This window comes from Delphinus delphis, chromosome 2, assembly GCF_949987515.2.
Source record: "Delphinus delphis chromosome 2, mDelDel1.2, whole genome shotgun sequence".
In the NCBI taxonomy this organism is placed as follows: Eukaryota; Metazoa; Chordata; class Mammalia; order Artiodactyla; family Delphinidae; genus Delphinus; species Delphinus delphis.
The window spans coordinates 105380997-105386996 of record NC_082684.1 but is presented as its reverse complement, the minus strand read 5'-3'; the positions used below and the strand labels follow the sequence as shown (position 1 = coordinate 105386996).

General features: G+C 46.1%; 1 protein-coding gene across 2 annotated transcripts in view; it reads left to right on the top strand.

The window, feature by feature from the left end:
* ZNF592 (zinc finger protein 592) overlaps positions 1-6000 on the top strand; it is a 59561-nt gene continuing 53561 nt past the window's right edge. The window contains exon 1 of one of the 2 annotated variants that reach the window (XM_060005366.2): positions 1-17. The gene's annotated coding sequence lies outside the window, so the exon portion shown is untranslated. The other variant, XM_060005364.1, reaches the window with a different exon arrangement.

The window sequence follows — 6000 nt, the reverse complement described above, 5'->3', positions numbered from 1 at the left end:
GCCGCCGCCGCCGCCAGGTAAGCGCCCCCCGCGGGCCGGGCCGGGCGGGGCTTGTGGGCCGGGGCCGCCGCCGAGGCCGCTCCAGCCCGAGCTGGGGGCTGAGCGGAGCCAGGGCCGAGGCCGAGCCCGCGCCCGCACCGCGGCCCGGCCCTGCAGCCAGGCGGACCCTGCTCGCCGCCTGAGGCGGCAGCCACTTCCCCTGACCGCCGCCTGGCGGGCCCCGGCCGCCACCCCACCCCGCCCCCGGCGGACGGGCAGCCTGCCCCTTCCGCCACCCCGACCCGCCGCTACCCCGCCGGGCGGGCACGCTGCTGTCCTCCCGGCGCGGGACGGGCGGCCGCCCTCGGCGTCGGCCCGCGGCCCCCCGCCCAGGCACGGATAACGGTGCCACTTTCCCCCGCTGGGGCGCCCTGTCAGCTGGACTGTCCCGGTCGCCCGAAGAGCTGGTGTCGTCACGGGACAGACATTTGGGGGATCGACCTTTTTTGGCGCCCCTCAGTCCTTCCCCCCACCTCCGCCCAAGTTCTGACCCTGGGGGAGGTTTTTTCGGGAGCAGACGGGTATTCCTGCTCCAGAGTTGGGGGCCCAGGGGGTGACCAGGCCTGTTGATCAGGGTGGAGATTGTCTTTCTACAGGGGCTCTTCCTGCCAACCCGGAGGGGAAAGGCTCAATGTGACCCGAGGGAGGACGGGGAGCGTCTGCTGGACAGATGGCCTCCTGGCCTTGGATCAGCGCATGTGAGGGGGAGGGGTCCGTACGACCTTAGGTATGTCTGCTTCTGAGAACCCCAGGATTATTCGAGCTGCTCAGGGATTTTTAACTTTTTTTTTCTTTTTTGAGTAGGCTAGAGGTGGCATTAAAAATCCTAGATTGGAATAAATCCATGGGCCCACCCAGGGCAGCATGTCTGGCACCCAGGACTAGCCTAGAATAGGACTGGCAGTCAGAGAATGGGACTTGGGGTAAGGTGGTATTTGGCTTAGGGTTGGCCCACTTGCCTTCAGCTCTGTGTTCTGGAGGGCCTGTACAGTGCATTTGTTGGTGTGTACAGTGTGGCTGAGGATACAGGATGTGGACAGATAGATGCCTGGCAGGTGCTTGGTGGGATTTCAGGGGTCTGTTTCCTCAAACTCACAGGTACATTATACAGTGAAAGAGAAGAGGAAGCAAGGTGCTAACACATATTTTGACCATTTTCCAATTTTTCCACTGGTCATGGCTTTGATTCATTTAGTAAAATTTTACTGAGCACTTATTATGTGCTAGGTACTGGACTAGGTGTTGGGAGTACAGTGGGAAACCAGATAGACGTGTTTTAGCTTGAGCTCATAGACCAGTGAGAAGGCCCGATAATAAATAATCTTGAAATTTCATTCAACAACAGATATTTGTCAACCAATATGTGCCAGCCATTGTTAGATGTTGTGAAGAAAGCAAGCAAAAATAACTGCCCTTGTGGAGCTTTCATTCTAAGGGGCCAGACAATAAAATATATAATAAAAATATAGTCTGTTAATAAGTGCTAATGAGAAAAAGAAGATAGAGAAGGAGGATATGAGTTACTGGGTAGGGACTGAATTTATATTTGAGTGGTCTGAAAAGGCCTCCTGAGAAGGTGTCTTTTAAATAAAACTTTGAAGGAAGTGGTAAACTAATCATTTCAGACTGTGATGAATACAAGGAAAGAAAGGTGAAGAGAGTGGTAAGAGATATGGGCCTTGATTTGGGTTGGAGGCTCAGGGAAGGCTTCCCTTGAGGAAGTGACATTTAGGCTGAGACCTGAAGGAGGGTGAAGAGTTAACCATGTGTGGAGCAGCAGAGAGCTTGGCAAGTTGGAGGAAGTGAAAGAGGCCTGTATGGCTGGAGGGGGAAAAGGAGAGGGGAGATAAGTTTATAGAGAGGTGTGTCCGATCACTGGGGGCCTTGGGGACTGAATGCCTTCCCTCCTTAGTTTGGATTGTATCCCCGGTGTAATTAGGAACCTTTGAAAGGTTTTAAGTGAGTGAGATGATGATATTTACATTTTGAAAGGACTCTGGTATGGACAGAGATAAACAGGTAAGGCAAGGCTTTCTGTGTTGAGTGGCCACACTACTTGATCTGCTTCGAAAAGCCTCACGCAGTCTGGGGGAGGATCCTTTTCCTCAGAGAGACTATTTTGCCCAGCTTTTATGAAGGGAAAGGAAAATAAATGAACATTTATGGAGTGCCTGTTAGGTGGGAGAATCCATTTTAGAGAGTTTTGAAAACATTATCATATTTAACTTAATCCTCCCTGCACTCTAAGAGAAAGGGGTTGTCCTGCCCTCTTTACATATACAAGCTCGGAGGAGTTAGATGACTTATCCAAAGCCATATTTGTAACATAATCTGTATTAAAACCTAGATCTTCCTGATTCCAGAGCGCACTGGCTCTGGAGCCAGACTACCGAGTTTGTGTCTTGCTTTTGCCACTTACTAACTGAATGATTTTGAGTTATTTAAACCCTCTCGTGCCTCAGTTTCCTGTTTGGAAAAGCCTCAAGCTTTTCTCAGCTTAAATGCCGAAAAATGTATCTACTTCCTAGCGTTGTTGTGCTGATCAAATTAACTTAGTACAAATGTTAGCTGCTATTATTACTTAAAATTTTAAAACGCCCATGCTGCCTCCGTGCCCTATTGTCATTTTGGATGAGATTAAGTATATAGACAATTTAATTCTTGAATATTGTGAGACTCTTTTCCTCTAAATAACTTAATGCCAATGTTCCATGTGATCAGTCCTTCAAGGTTGATCTCTTATTTCAGTCTTGACACTGTGCTAGGGCTTATGGATACAATGTGAGTTCCTTGCCTCAAGAAGCTCAGGGTATCCAGGGGAGGTTAGATAATTAAAAGAATGAGCTACAATGTATTTAACAAATTCTCTAAAGCCTTTGTAGTTAGAGAACTACAGTTGGGGGCAGTAAGAACTAAATGCCTGGGGAAGTAGGGAAGGCTTTAGGGCCAGGTGACTTCTGAACTGGGCTTTAGAGGAAGAACAGAAGTTTTGCAGGCAAGCAAGACTGGGCAAAGGGCAGTCTATGAAGAGAGAGTCATGTGTGAAAGCATGGAGCCATGAGAGACTTGGCTTGTCCAGGGATGAGGCTGGGAAGCTGATTTGAGCTTGTGAAAGGCAGGCCAAGTTTGGATTTAATTCTGTAAGTCACAGGGACATATCAGAGACTGTTGGGTGCATCAAATACATATCACGTGATGGGTGTTGCTGTTAGAGAGTAGAGACAGATGTCATCCTGGGAGGTGACTTTAGTTTGGTGGGATCTCTGTGCTTCAGGATCTTGTGCTCAGTTTCATAAACCTGAAATTCAGTTTGTAGGGCACGCAGAGCTGATTGGATCCAGGGAGGCTGATTAACCAAACTTGGAAGAGACTGATGCATAAACTCAGGGTATTAACTAGCCTTGAGAAATGAAACTGCAGAATGACAGATGTTTCTCTCCTCTGGCCATGGCCCTCCCCACCCCCACTCCCTGACTTCTGGCCAGGGCTGGGACAGACTAACAAACTCTTGCTCCTCAATTCCCATTTGTTTTTCTCAGGCTCCATGAAAACTAACCCTTTTTGTTAACATAATCTTTCCTGAAGCTCTATACAGTATAGTTAACAATGATTATTTAATTGATAGAATGAATGATTCTGTACTGTTTGGGTGGGATCCTGTGTTTGTGAGACTTAAGGAAAAGGAGAAATAACTTTTTTAGAGATAAAGTACTGGAAAAGGGGATTACTGGAGAAGGTATGCAGATACCAAGTGGTGTGGGTAATTTTGTGGCCAAGGAGTGGTTGTGGACAGATGCACTGGAAATTGTTCGGAGAGTAGAGGTCTGTGAACTCTTGGAAGAGATGGGGCAGGGGTGGTTTCTTTTGGTTGCACTTGAAGGAGATATTGGTTTAGGATTTTCATCTTCCCTACACATTGGAGACAGAAAAGAAGGTAATAATTCTTGCCCTCTATTCAGCGTGGTCATGGTGAGCTTTCCTGTTGGATTGCAATCTTCATGAGGTTTGAGCTTCGTCTTAACACTTCCTTCTGCTTCCACAAAACTGAGAAGAGTTGTGGACCCTCTAGAGTTTTGAATCTGTTTTTCTACAGCAAAAAATAAAATCCAAATAGACCAACCTAGATTATGGGTTAATTATTTTTCTTTTAAAACTCTAAAGAGCATTCATGTAGAAAATTTAGGCAATTCAGATAGGTATACAAATGAAATAAAACTGATAAATCTTATACCCTAGAGCTACTGTTTTAATATTTAGTGTTTTTATTAGATGTTTATCTCCAGCGCTGTCTTTATATACGTTTGTTTTAACTTTTTCTTTTCCTACAAAAATAGGAGTATCCTGAATAGGAGAGAGTTCCTAGTGTTGATGCCTGTGAGGTGGAGCAGTTGCATGTACCCACAGTCTGTGTATGTTTCCATTTGTGGGCATCTGGTCCATTGTTCTCCCCCTTCATGCTTTAGGAGTGTAGGATGGGATATCCATTAGCTTATTAATTTGGGGAAATGTTTTTAGGGATAAAAGTGCTACTTCAACCAACCATTCATTTTTATTTGACAGTGGGAAGTGTTTATGTATGTGTTGAAATGGCACATTGGATCCTTTTTATGACTGAAAGAAAAGTTAATGAACGCCTTTTGAGTTTGGTGTCACCACAGAGTCATTCCTCAAATCCATCAGCAGAGAATAGGTGTCCTCTGTTTGCTGTGTGACTTTGGGTAAAGTCACATTTACCCACATACTCCATTTCAGATTCTAAAGGTATTGTATCAAGAGGTAATGGTGTCCCCCTTCCTCTCATTTACATGCTCCAGGAGATAAAAAGTATGATGATGTCTATTTATGTGATTGATTGTAGAAAGACTTATGCTATGTTGAGTGAAAAAAAGGGGTATGTCTGCTGAACAGATGAACTCCTGGCCTCAAGTCAGTATGTGTGTGGGGCAGCGAGTCTTTATGACTTCATTAATGTCCATTTGTGAGCTCCAGAAATATTGGAGACCCCTGAAATTTTTTCGAGTAGTTCAGGGGTGGCATTAAGGGTCTTCTGAAAACTAAATCCACAGACTTTTCCAGAAAAGCAAGAGCAACACCCTAGGTTTAACTCAGAATAGGTTCACTTCTTCTGCAGAGCAGAGTTTATGTCAGATCTTACCTCTGAGTGGTGGGATTAGAGTGGTTTTTACTTTTTTCTTTATATTTTTGCCTGTCACTTGAATTTTCTATAAGCTTATATGTCATCATTACAAAAACAATGGGTAAATCTGTGTTTAATTTTAGAGACAAACATTGAATGTCCTAAAGCAAAAACTCAAACTGCCCAGAAATATGTCCCTCTAGAAGAGGTATGATGTTGGAACTGGCTATCCCTCCTTGGTAGGCAAGGAGGCTTGCCTTTGGTAGATGTGCAGTAAAGACAGCTCTCCCCAGCAGGTGACTTAGGCTAGAAACTCTGATCGGGATAGTTCCTGAATTCAGGGAGCCACAGCTGCACCCATCTGGGAGGAGCTGATGAGCAGAATGAATTGGCTTCTAGCTTCATTTGTTGGGTGTTTTTTGGGGGCATGCTTCTAAAGAAGTCACTTCTTTTGGGCATGGCCCTGGGCTCTCTCCCATGGACCACAGCGCTCTTAGTCTCCTACACATTGACATGGGGGATGGTAAAGAGAGGGGTTCCTATGTATGAACCTCACATACATTCCTGGAATTTCCCTCCTACTGGAGGTTCAGCCCATCCTGGGAGTGAGGCAGGGAGCTACTTCATCCTTATGTCCATCCAGTCATTGGGCATAGGAACGTTTACCCACACTGCCCTTAGCAAGCTGGAGCTGAATGTGAGCCAATGGAGTGGGTTCTGGCTCCGCTTTTATTCCCCTGGTTTGCTGCAGTTCACAGCATTCTACTCCTGTCTGCCAACTCAGTTCTGAAGTTAAAGTTGTTCGTTAGCAAGCCAAGGGCAGA